This window comes from Chrysoperla carnea, chromosome 4 (genome assembly GCF_905475395.1).
Source record: "Chrysoperla carnea chromosome 4, inChrCarn1.1, whole genome shotgun sequence".
Lineage (NCBI taxonomy): Eukaryota > Metazoa > Arthropoda > Insecta > Neuroptera > Chrysopidae > Chrysoperla > Chrysoperla carnea.
The window spans coordinates 58,814,186-58,828,956 of NC_058340.1; positions in this window are offsets into that span (position 1 = coordinate 58,814,186).

Sequence of the window (14,771 nt, forward strand, 5' to 3'; positions counted from 1 at the left end):
AAAATTATGAATTTTTAATATTACAATCAGTTTGAAAATTCAAAATAAATATAGTTAATTTTTCATTTCTGTCGGCAGTGCTCATGACTAACACTGTTTTTTTTTTAAACAAAACCACTCAGTTTTTAAAAAAGCAATTTTTTAGACATGTTGATGTTTTTAAATATTATAAGTCAATTATTAGCAAAGGAAATATAATTTCCTTTTACGATAATTTTCCTTTTTCAGGAAAAATATCATTCATTTGAATAACATCATGACACAAATGATTTTTAATAATGCAAATCATTAAAGCATATTTATTTGGTCTCAACTAAATTATAATTTATTAATAAGTACTTCAACGAAACATTCGGAAAATGTCAACTATTTTATGAAAATCATTTATCAGATTTTTCAAATAAATTAATCTTAAACAAATTTGTCGACCTTGAGGTTTTTAATTTACTTATACACATTGTCTCGTATTGTTTATTATACAATAATCACGCATATTGGATTTATTAGCATTCCGTTTCGACAAATGAATAATATTTATGAAAATTTACCAAGAATTTTTCTTTTGATTTAAGAAAATTCCAAAAATATACAACCAACAAGAACTAATCTCAGAGCAGCAAAGAGAAATAATTTTAGAACATTAAAAATTTTTTGGACAATTAAGAACGAGAAACTTTTTTCGAAGATAATATAATTAAACCTTTTTTTTTTTAGAATTGCATTCCAACCCAAACCGGGAACACTCGGAGGAACTCGAAGAAAGGAAAACATTGATTTTTTTACAGAAAAGTTCGTAGTTCTAGTTTTTATACTATTTATACCTACTTAGTGTTAATTTAAGGTTTTAAAGATTTTTAAAACAAATGAAAAATATGCAATTTGTATTTGAAAATTTCAAATCAGAGTTAATTCGAAGTTTTATACGCATTTGTTCTTAAACAATTTTTTGTAAAATAATAAATGATACTTGGTACTTTTCGATAGTTTTCACTATAGATGATATTAGCACGATTTCGACTTGGGGTGATATTTCTAAAAACGAGGTTCCAATTTTTGTTTCTTATTCCACGTTTAAACTTAAAAAAATTTCTTGTTACAAAATTGAGTAGATAAATATTTTCTTTTGCAAATTTTCATTACTCTATCTTCTTCTATCAGAAACAGAAATTCTGGAAGCAATAACCATAACTGAATTAATTGATTGGTAAAAATTTAGACTATGCTAACACAGCCGTGCTCACGAGGTCTATTTTTGCGGACTTGGTTACAATTATAATAATTAAATTCAACGTAACAAATGAGACGCTTTTTAAAGTAAAAAGTAATAGTTAATTTAAGCAAAGTAAATAATAGGCTAGATTTAATTTTTAATAAATAAAAATCACCTAAATTTAAATAAAAGAATAAAAAAATGTTTTAAAAAGATAAAATAACACTTGTATGATCAACAATTTAGTATTAAAATAATAATAATAATTTATTTTACACGAAAAAAAAAAATTTTGTTACATATCACATACGCAAAAAGTATTCTATCGCATTTTTTAATATCATAGAAATGAAACAAAGATATAATTATGTATGATGTTATTCCATTTATCAGAAATGACTCGCTTTACAATCAGTCTGACAACTTTACAAAAATAATACTATTGCAATTATGATTGCATGAAATAATCTTTTTAGTAGAACAATTTAGGCAACTTAATCAAAAATTCGATAAAAAAAACTTGTGGCTTTTAAGATTAAGATATTACATCAAAATGTTATAGCTTCTGAAATAGTTTTTATATCATGCATATATGTAATATGCAAGGTGTACTAAGTTTAGTCCCAAGTTTGTAACGTCTAAAAATTTTGATGGTACGAACAAAAATTTGGTATAGGTGTTCATAGATCTAATTAGTCCATTTCCGGTTGTCCGTCCGTCTGTCTGTCTATCTGTCTGTCAACACGATAACTCAAAAACGAAAGATGATATCAATCTGAAATTTTTACAGCATACTGAAGTGAGGTCGAGTTCGTAAATGAGCAACATAGGTCTTTTAAACCGTTAGAGATAGAAAAAAAGTTTAAATGTAAAAAATGTTCCTTATAAAAATAATAAACAACTTTTGGTTGAAACATTTTTTGTGAACATCACTGTTTACTCAAGGGGGCGCACATTAGATGCAAATTTTATAATATGGATTAATATGGGATTATCAGTTATGTATGTGTGACATGTATGTATGTGTAATGTGATAATCAACACTGTCTATGCATGGTATTTCAACAATGAACTCAGTCAACTGTTTGTTTTCACTTGTTTTTTTTTCATATTGATTAAAATTATTCCAGCTATATTTTATAATCTTTTTCATTGTGAGAAACGAGTATAAAGGTTTTCCCCAAACTATTTCTAGTGTTATTTTCACAGGTACAAAATCTTCTTAACATACGCACACTTGCAATTGAAAAAAATAAATATCAGTCACTACTCAAGATTGTTAAGTAAGCACAAAATGTATTTTACCTTTCAATTAAGTTTTTTGTATATCGCATTTTTTTGTATTTTAAAAAGTACACCTTATCAGTGATTGAACCTAAAACCTATTGTCTTGTTTACCGGGTAGTGGATTTAACCCGTGGGTTCAAAATTAATTTCCACACAAAATTCAACAGAAAGTTTTTTATTTTTTTAGTCATTTTGAATCCGTTTACGGTTTTGATATCCCTTTCAAAAGTACCAATACCTGTAACTCATAACTTATAAATGGATAAACGTTATCATCATAATTCATAAATAATATCAACCAGCCATGTTGTCTCGCTTATCAACAATTATATAAATATTTAAATATAAATTTCTCATATAATATTTTTGTAGCTATTTATTAGCTTAGCTCTAGTTAATTAAAGTTCTATGAACATATCACATTATTTTATTAAGTAAATAAATATTGTATTTTCAAACTGACTTCAAAACAGTTGAACAAATTTTTTCATGCGGTAAAACAAAGTTTATGATGAAAATGAAGATTTCTAGAATTCTCAATTTTTGAATTTCTTAAAATTATTTTATTAGTTTTATCACATAAAAGAGTTCCATTTGCGAACTGCAAGATGCTCCTCAAATATCTTAAAAACGGACAATCTAAGATGGAGGGAAGAATGTACTTGTGGTGCTACAAGACAGATATGATCTGAGTACAATCGTAGGTGTTCCGAAGATTTTATATCACTTCCAAGGGCCTCTATTAAGTTGTTGCGGCTATTACAGGACACTGGTTGGGCGGCAGGCATGCTGAAAGCCTAGGCCTGGCAGTGTATCACGACTACTGCAGGAGCTTTAGTCGTGAGCTTGTCTGTCATAGGAGCTTCTCTGATACTGTCCAGCTCTTGCCATGAGGAGATCGACTCGTCGACGTAAAAGCCTAATGCTGTTCCTAAACAGCTCCAAATTGTTCATGGAGTAGTGGCCGGGGATGGGCCAACCCATTTTCGGTATCACAACGGACAATATGGTCTAAGTGTGTTCCACCCCAGAACAGCCACTCTAATCTAACCTAACCTAACTTAACCTAACCTAACCTAACCATCACATAAAATGTTGTTACATATGTTAATATTCAGTAGTCGTACAATAAGTCTCGATAATCGAAACGATCGATAGTCGGAGACGTCCAGTTATCAGAACACTTTTCGGCTGCACTTTCCACCAACCACTCAAACATGATATTGTTTGTTTGTATACACATCTAATATGATTAATTGTTATGGCTCTAAAAACACAATAGCATCATAATAACACGCGTTTTATTCTGTGTGTACAGTCTAGCTTAAATACGTACAGTCTAATACTGTTTTTTGCAATGCTTTATTTTATTTATAATGAATTATTCCATACAAACGGAACACATTCAATAATCAGCAAATATTTTTTTTTGAGTCCGTACCTATTATCGAGACTCTACTGTAAATTTTTGAGAGGCAAGGAATCATCAACTTAGGGGGGAAAACACATATCGTTAATTTTCTGTTTAATTGAAAAGTCTTTCAAACTTGTTTCCGGGTGCTCCACTGACTGCTGGCTGTTCATCTATATCGTTGTTCGACGAAAAAATATCTATGCTGAGACTGCTTATTAGAAATTCGAATAAGGAGATGAAGCTGATGTGCAGTAATTCAAAATTTGATTATATGAAATTTATACCTTGCTAGGATAGCTTGCTAGATTTAGGGCTAAATTTAAGAAAACTTTAAAATTTTCTATATGGTTTCGCACGTACTGTTTTTGATGTCAGTTTTATTTTCTTTGTAGAAAAGTTAATTTATATTTTATTTGTTTGTTGCTAATTATATATGTATTTTTAACCTCAATTGTACCTCAATAATAAAATCATATTATTGTTTCATTGTTTAAACTAAAACGTTTAAATGAAAAATTATACTCTTTGAACGTGAAAATATTACATTTCGAATAATTAATTTCACAGATTAAGTCCAATTTTATCCGAGTTGTGATATACGTTAATCTTGAGCTATAAATCTTGCTTAATTTTTTTTTTTTTTTCTAAGTAGCTACAGAGCAGATGTGTTTTTAGTCGAAAAATTAATTTTGTTATGTTCTTCAAAATTTTCATAATATTATGTACTATATTTTTGCCATAAATAGGTAAGGTTTCTCCAAAAAAACGTTGATTTTTTATCTAAAAACACTGAAAAGTCCGCTTAAAATTCGGTATAAAAACATGATTTAATTGATTTGGCTGTCAAAGTATTCATATTTACTTAAATCAAACAACCTGTACATAATATGATAATTATATTGTATTGTTCTTGTTAAAATATACTTCGATAAAAAGATGTATAAAAAAACCATATAAAAATATAAACAAATAAATAAAAATATTATATAGGTATAATAAGTATAGTAAGTATAGTAAAAGTAACTAAGATGCATGCATGATTATCATAAATTAAATTTACATTAACATATCATTAATACTCACCACAAGTGGTGCATTAAATTATAACAAAACTACCATTATAATCCATCCATACATAGTTAAATTGTAAGATGTAATAATAATTGGTATTTTAACTATTATTGTATATGGGTATTAATATCGTGTGTTACAAAATTATCTAAATGTTATAACTGCAGATAGGTCTAAGCAGGTCGATCTGTGCAATGCATTGACTGGCCATTCTGTGCAAATGCTCAAATGCCAGCGGATCGATTCTCATTGGTATAAAGAATACAACTAGTATGATAACTAAACATTTTTTATCAGTTCGGGTGAAGAATTTTCCCTACATGAATAGAAAATGAAGAAGGTGTTTAAATCTTTAGAAGTATGAGCAAAATATAAGATTCAATTTTCATGAAACATGGTGAAGGAGTGTTTCTTTTGCATTATAGAATAATAATTGGAAAATTATTCTTGATTATAAATTTTTCAAATTTTTCATTAAAATTGATCGTTTTTCAACGAAAAACTCTATTGATGTTTTTTTCGAATTTCATACTCGGCCTGTGCTCATTTGAACCGTTGAAATGTCTATTTTAAAATGGTCTGGCTATCTATGTGCATGGTTTTTCAGACTAACCAAACGAAACGATTTATCGCTCGTAAACACGATAACTCAAAATTAAAAAGAGATATGAAGCTAAAATTTTTATATAGCGTGCTCAGGACGTAAAGTCGTACAACATATGTCGTTCAAGTCGTTAGAGATAGAACAAAAGTTTAAATATAAAAAATAAGCAACTATTGTTTGAAACATTTCGTTAAAAAATGATCAATTTTAATGGAAAATTTCAAAATCTCGAATAAGAAATTATTTTCCAAATTCATCAAAATTCATGCTTATTCTGTAACACCTTCACCATGTTTCATGTAAATTGAATGTTTTTTACGCGAAAAAAAAAACAGTTTTTCGCATTTTTCTCATGAAATTTGAGGTTATGTTGAAAAAAGTCCCGTACAAAAGTTTTTCAATTTTTTATTATCTCGAAGCTTTCTGCAGAACGTTTTTAGGTAGAAGTTCATTTTTCTCATTAAATCGCAAAAAGACGAATTCAAGCCCTAAAACCAACCTTACATTCCACAATTTACAACGGTCTCGATTTTAGCTGTTTTTTACCATGGTACTTACACCCCAAGCTAACATTTCCACCAAGTCGCTGCCTGTTAGTAAATTCATTTTCCCGTTTGCCTGTACGTGTGATTTTTCTCAGAGACTTTGTTATTGTATTTGATTCGAATTCGGTATGTGTTTAATACCCAAACACAGACGTAAAGTTCAAGATTCGATCATTCTGTGTAAGAAGTCAATTTTGGGAGGAGTGAAATGGAAAACTAACAATTATTTGAAACTAACAATCTTTTTGAATATTATTATCTAATTGTCTAATAGTTATGGTTATTGGACAAGTTACGAATGATTCAGACCACTGAACACTTAGCACTATACTTTTTTTCGGACATAAATAGGATGATTACTTTTGTGTCTTCTTGTATTTTTTTTATTTATTAACATTACGCTTTGTATGCAATAAGTAATTCTAATAACTATTTCTTGTAAAGAACCGGAACGAATACTCTGTTTGTATGTGCAATACTTCAACCTTACATAATATAGTAAATTTTTTTTTAACGTAAATTTTCTGTGCTACAATACTCGAGAATCTATAAGGTTTTAGAGTTATTGACTTGTTTACTTGAAAATGGAATTTACAAGAACAAAAATTTGTTTGCAATATTTAATGACCTATTTTTGTATGGTCGATTTATAACTCTTCGAATTGTGAAGCAAGAAATATTAGAGCATTTTTGCTCATTTGTTCAAAACATTGCTTTAGGGGACTTTTTTGTACGCGAATCGATCAATGTACCTTGAATCATTCTATTTTTTCGGGGCAGATATTGCTGTTTTCCGGACCGCTTTAAAGTTTCAAATAAGCAGTCATGAACCATGAATCTAACAAGATAATGTACCTATGTTCATAATGACATGTATGCATTAAGCATTAAATACAGTTCTTGATTTTTATGCATTTTCAAGTATAAGTTAGCGATTTATAAAGAAGTGCCATGCACCCCGAGTGATTAAAAATACCCTTTGAAGCTGTTATTGGACTCCAAAAGTAGTGAATGTCTGTAACAGAAACATGTAAGTTTTACAATGTTTCAATCACATACATTCACTGATAATGTTCCCTAGAATGAAACATAAAAATTACATATTGAAAAGAACGCCATCAACCTAGGATTGTTCAAGGTACATTCTGGTATGAACCATGGTACATCATGATATTGCACCATAGAATACACTTCATGTACCATGGTTCACGTTTTAATCGATAGTTAACTTAACGGAAAAAATACGTAACGTTGAGAAACAGCAGTGCTATCGTAATTTTGAGATATTTAAAAAAATAAAATTTTAAAATTACATAAAAAAAATTTGTTTCCAGATACTACTCCTTCCCCTACAATATTTTAGAGGAAATAAAATAGGAATATTGATTTGCTTTCAGGTTCAATGTTTCCGTACAAAACAAAATAAGATGTTTACTATTAGATGTGGTGTATATATGTATAGTTTACAATACTGATACTTGTCATAGAAAAATAGATTGGTTTTCTATTATTTTCTAAAATAGTTTTATTTTCAATAAATATAGAAAATTTTTTTTTCATTTTTGTTCGTCTATTTTGTTATTGTTTGTTGATGTCAAGTTTTTATCTTTTTTTTTTTAAATATTTATTTTGAGCTTAACATAACTTTGACATTATATGGATGACATTTCAATGCAACTTATGGGCTTAAGTTTCTTTGAATGTTCCAGTTTCAATTTAACTTTCTACTTAGATCACGATAAAAAATTACCCTGTTTTTTTGTTAAAATGATTTCTTTCCAATGTATTTCTACTTAAACTAAAAAGAGTAATTAAAAGAATTGTTACTAAATATTTTCAAAATCGATTGTAAGGGCATTGAAGGTATCAACAACAAAAAACCGAATAACCCGATCTGTCGACTTATAATTCCAATGACTTGTATTAGACACTGTAGCCAGGCTATGGCTTTTTAAAAACAGTTTTTCGATATCTCTAACCATCTCTGACGCTAAAAAAAGTATTAAGAATCAGCCAGAGTTTAAAGTTCTGATTTCGGTTAAGTATGACGGCAAAAATTCGATAAAACTTGTTTCAGTAAAAAAAAAAAAAAAAACAAAACAAAACAAAAAAAAAAAAAAACACTATTTAGCTGAGCCAGTAATTTTGCTAGAACTATATCTACTATCTCTACTAAATTTTTTTTTAAATAATATTTTAGGGGAAATAAAGTACTTTATTAAATCACAAAATACGTATATTGAGAAGTGGTTCTTTCCCATCCCCCACGGTGCTTACGAAAAATTGGGTGCTAACGTCAAAAATACATATTTTTGTACTTATGTATCAAAATTGTACAAAATACTGCTATCAAGTTAGATGAAATTTCATATGATTTAGTGAAGTTTTGGGTACAGCAACTTATGCCAATTTTCAGCTGTTTACCTATAGAATCAAAATTTTCATGTGTGCAGAAAAAACTCAACAATTATTCACGTTTTTTCACAATTTATTGCAATTTACTCGAAAACTGTGAATTTAAGAGAACAAATTGACCAGTCCAAAGTTATCGGACGTAAAATTTCTGATAGATTTGTATGTACAAACTTTTTCTTACCTTTTAAATTTTCTGAAAAATCAATAAGTATACAATTTTAAGTGCATTGGTGGGCTTAAAAACTATGTATTTTAGAGGAAAAATACTTTCATAAAACATAAAACTTGTTAAGCATAAAATTTTCAACTGATCTGTATATTTTGATTATTTCCAACCTTTCACATTTTCGGAAAAAACGAGATTTAATTGATATTATTTATTATTACATCATTGTGTATATTTTCTACGGACCTTCCTTACTACATTTCTATTAGAATGTATTTATGTCTAGATGAAACAAAATAACATATAACACATTTTGTTTTTCTATATATGCAACTAAAACTTAAAACTTAAAAATTCAACAGTTTAAAAAAATTCCATAATATGATTTAATCGACTGTATCATATATACCTAATGTATTTGTATATATATTTTATATTTGGCGCCATGGAAGTTTCCCAAAAAGATGCAGTTTATATAATAAGTTTTATTGTGTATTATATTTGTACATATACATATAGTAAATTGTAAAGAATTACAATTGTAATAATACATTCGTATACTTATATTACTTGTATTGCATCCACAGTCTCTCTAAACTGAACCAAAAGACATGAGATATGGTGTATTGTATTCGTTTAGATATGTGAGAATGTTATATGTATAACAATCCATGGTGGATATGATCATTGGAGACCAGACGTTTCTGATTTTCTGAATTAAATTTTATATAATTACTGAACACTTTTTCTACTTAATTAAAACTGCTTCTGTAACAGTTTTTAACGCCTGATTGACAATGTGCTTTTGTTATCAAAAAAAATTAAATTGATTTTCAGAAAAGTAAAAAATTACGATTTTTATGCATTGTCATTTTACAAGTTAGCCATTGCATATTGTTTTATAAATCATACTCAACATTCAGCATTGGCAATTAATTATATTCCAGTTTTTAAGCCCCGAACTAAAAGAAGGGGTGTTATAAGTTTGATCGCTATATGTGTTTGTCTGTCTGTGGCATCGTAGCGCCTAAACGGATGAACCGATTTAAATTTTTTATATTTCATTTGAAAGTTATTTTAACGGATAGTGTTCTTCTCTGTGTTTCATGTCCGAGCTTAGAGTTTTGTACCTGAAAAACTAAAACATTGGCGATGATCTTCAAAATCGATTCAGTTTGGAAATGGCATATAATTTTAACATATAAATAATTACTTTGGAAAAAAATGGTGAAATAAACATGGCTCAATTTATTTCGAAAAGTGAAATGGTAAAATAATTAGGTAATTCAAAGCAACAAATTCTTCTCAAATATTTCAATTTCAATTAAAATATTTCCCAAAAAATGATAGCACTCTATGTATCCTTTTCATCTCATCTAATGTCCTTGACCTTGACACTTTGATATTATTTGATATTAAAAATGAGGAAATCATTGCTATTTAAATTTTTGCTCCACTTCCTTGAATTTAGTATTTAGAGTATAAAGTACCTATAGCTCTATTTTTGAAATTTGAACAGTTTTGCTGTCGCACAAACTGTTTACAAAAGCAAGGCTTTAAATAGTAAGATTATTTCTGAAAACACCGACAAAGTTTTCTGGAGACATTTCCTCGAAAATCCAGTGAGCATGCCCGAAATCCAATAAACCGTATTAGATTTATCGTTATTTGATGCTATGCTGATGCCAATAGTTCAAAATAATACGATTTCAGGTTTCTGATATCAAAATGCTAGTTGCGGAATACACTATCACACATCCTATACGTATCCTAAACAACCATGTTTATTTCAATTTTCGGAATTGGAACTATAACTTTGTATCAGAAAGTTAAAAAGTTTTTATATAGTAGTATATGTTGTTCTTATATATGAAACGCTTGTTTTTAGTATTATTTCATTGATTAATATCAATAGGATAGTTCACTGTTTGCTCAAATTGTTTCTCTTCTATGTGCAAACTTTTAAAAATATGAAATAAAAAATAACAGAACTTATAAACAAAAACTTGATTAATTTCTAAACTTTCTTTGTATTTTGAATTTTGTCACTGAAGTGATTTTAATACTACATAGTAAACAAAAATACTATGGCTGGTTTACTATGGCTGTTGATGTTCTTTTAACAAGTCAATATTTGCTTGAGTCAACGATCGTAATACTTAATTCAAAAAAATAAGTGTTTGACTACTCAAACTTTTGTTTAAAATTTCATTTTCTTGAAATAAGACCTTGAAACAAGAATCAAGTAAAAAAAAAATTAGTTTCGAGGAGTAATTTCATTCGTTTAATTCTGCAAGAACTTTTACACCAAGTTCACGATGGGATGTACATCTAAGCCTTCGAAGCTTACAAGAAGAAAATAACTTTCTCCAATATAATTTCAAAACTACTAAGAAATTAATTACTTCGATGGATAACTTTGATTCAATAAAATAATATTTTAATGATTTAATAAAATAATGATTTTATAATTATTGAATTGAAGGAATAATATACTAAATAACTTATCCATTAAAGTTGTGAAATCAGTTATTCTTCTAATTAGAGTATGAAAGTTATGTTAATTTTAAGCTGGCCGAGCAATTTAAAATTTGTCGAGCCGCGGACGGAATTGGCTACGCCTTAACCAACTGACCTAATAGGACGACCAAGACGGTTTTACTTTGAACATTTATTATTTACTTACTTAACCGCAAGTATCTAAGATAGGTACTTTGGTTCATAATTCATTCATTCAATAATTTTATTTTCGGTTAGTTATCCATATTTCACTCTTCTAACACACTACGGAAGTATGATTAGTGCATTTTATAAGAGTTAGTATCTTCCTGTAAGAGTAAAAAAATCCATACACATGTGTGAAATAAAAATTAGGAATACAGTCATTATTATTAAGTTCCTGAAAAAATTATGATGGTATATTATCATATTCGCTTTCACAGAAAACATAGTGATGGAATTTGAAGAAAGTAGGAAATGAAATTGAAGAGAAAAATTTTATGTTGTAATTTTATAATTTTATTTCCATTTGCATAATAGGTGTTTGTATATGATTTAAAAATTGTCTCTTTATTCATAGCTGTGTTTCTAACGCGACAAATTTTTCTAAATCACTGCATTACCGTTGAAGTCGTTGCAAATCTGACCAAAATTAGAATTCTGGAAACTAAATGTGAGACCCAAAATTAAGTATTCTTCGGAAAATTTGTAACTCACTAAGATTAGGGTCATTATTCGTATATTTCATTCCAACTTACATATTTTAAAATTTAAAAAAAAGGTTATTTCTCATAATGAGTCCCTAATTTGTTTAACATAATTTTGTTATTTTTGCCTCTCGAAATGATCCCAGAAATCGGAATTTTCGGAAAAGGATTGACATTCGTGATGGGGCCAAGATTTGGCGAAAATGAACTGTGACAGACAAACATGCAAATAGGCATGAAGGTTATTCTATAATGGTTCCGTTTTCTATAAAATGAAAATGATTGCACCACAAAAATGGTAATAATAACATTTAAATTCTATAATTAAAAAATGGTCACATGAAAGTTGATTTGGTCACGTGAAACTAATCATTAAATAAAGTAAATAAATACTATAATACATTTCAAAATATTTTCCTGAAATTTGAACTTTTTATATAAATAAATCACTTTAATAAATTAAAATTGTTTACTTTTTTCGGGTAGAATGGTTATTTTTAAAACAATGTTTTGAAATACGTACATATATTTTCTATATTATTGTATGCTAGTGGATATTGTTATCGATCAAGGTCGTTGTTCGCAGTTATTGAAACTATCGATCTTATCAGTATATTTAATTCTTATATTTCATATTTCACACATTGCCAATAAAAATATCCAACATTAGATTGTAATACAATATATATGTGTGCATGTACGCACGAGAATTTTAATAATCTAAAATCTAAAAATCTATTTATTAATATAAATGAACGTCGAAAATTGATGAAGGCTTTTTTTCGAACTAGCTGCTATGTTCTTTGTTGCTCGTGTGAGACATTCAAGGCGTTCTGAAAAATTTCAAATCATGAGAAACTATCCCTATTTCTGATAGGCATTCAAAACAAATTAATACGCACTAAAAAGTTAAAAAAAGAAGGATAATATAATGTAGTTAAAATTATTGTTATTTTTGGAGTCGGTGTCAGTTTAAACATTAGTAAAACCATTGTACTAAACATTTTTTTTTTAAATAATAGAAATCATTGGTTTTTCCGCTTTTTTTAAGCATTACAATTTCGAAATTCCTTCTATAATGAGTAATCCACGCAAAAGTAATGATTCAATAATATTATAGATGAAATCATCGATAAAAATGTATAAATAATTAGATATTACATCAAAATAAGGGCGCTAATAATTTTTTGAACTGTTATGGCTATAATAGCATTACAGAAGAAGAATGTCGGATAATGGAGTATGTGAAAAATCCTATTTAAAACGGAAAATTTCATTCTTTAATATACCTGTACTATCAAACTTTTTTAGGGCCATTTCGTGTTTCGGAATGTTTTTCATATTACGAGATTAAACATTATTTAAATAAAAATTAAATTGGCTATTAAGTTCAAAGCAATCGAATCCTTTCGAGGAATTTCTAGAAATCTCAAAAACATACATATTTCAGAATTGTTTGTCAGAATTTCAGAAAAGTTATAAATTTTTTTTATAGTCGAACAATGAACAATTTCTAAATTAGCAGCTGAAAATGGAAAAAATTACAACAAAAAATGTTATACAATCTTTCTCGATCTAAATGTATCGTATAAATTATTGTAAAAACTTATATCTATGCTCGGAAATTCCCTACAAAAATCATACAACAATAAAAAAATAATTCTAGTTATTATTATATAGTATTATCTATTGACACTTAAATAATAGAAAAACAAAGTTGAATGAACTTATTTTAACAACAACAAAAAATTATCAAGGAAATGGCTTTTGTATTTCCTTTTCATTAAAAGCGGCCATCAACAGCTTTACCAGAAAATCAAATATGATTGGAAGCATATGAACAAAAAAGTTGTTTTTTTAACAGATTGATAGAAAATATTTAAGTATATGATAAATAAAATAAGTTTTTATTGGTCCCATTTATGTATTAAAGTTCATTCTTAACCTTAATAAAGTTCAAAGCCCTAAAAATTATTCAAAGCTACAATAAAAATATAAAAGATGTATGAACTTGACACCTTCAACTCAAAAATTTCTCAATAATAGACATTCAGTCACGATTATTGTCAAAAAAGTTATGGATTACTTTTTTTTAAGCTATTAATGTTGACAGTCTTACATAAGTTCCCACGGACACAAACTCGAAATTTTGGTTTTTAACTATTGAGGAGGCGAGAAAAATTAAAATAAAGGTAATAATATCCTTTTTCGGAAGCTTATCTTTGGCCGTATTGTATACTAGAAGAAAAATTTTTTTATTATATTTTTAAGAACCTATCAAATGGAGGCACACCGCCAAAGAGGAATCCAGGGCAAAAAAAAATTTCATACACAAATTTCGCGGGTAAAATTTTCTCCTATTGTGAATAAAAAGAGGAATTAAAATTATTTTAAAGGATACCACAAACGATTCGATCAAACGTGATTTTATATCGGAGGTTTCTTCAAATTTTTAATTTAATATTATTCAGATTTTTTATTTTTGGAGACACAATCTACTCATCAAAATTCACCAGAATCAATTATTTCAGAAAATTGCTTCAAAAACCATCTTCTAGAAGATGTGGGGTCCGATTTCCTTTAGCCAAAAATTTCATGAATTAAAAAGGCTTTTTATTCAAATAAACTAATATGATTGATCAATATTGGTTAGTCTCCTGGTAATCGAAAGATATGAAAATTTTTGGAAAACCCAAATGGGGTGTTAACTTCACACGCCTGTTAATATAACAAAATACGAAAAAAATATGATGGAATAGTGTACATTGTATAACAAGTCCTTATATATAAAATAAATATACGACCAGAAAAAATAACATTAGCCCAATTTCAAATATATTTTTTGATTGATTC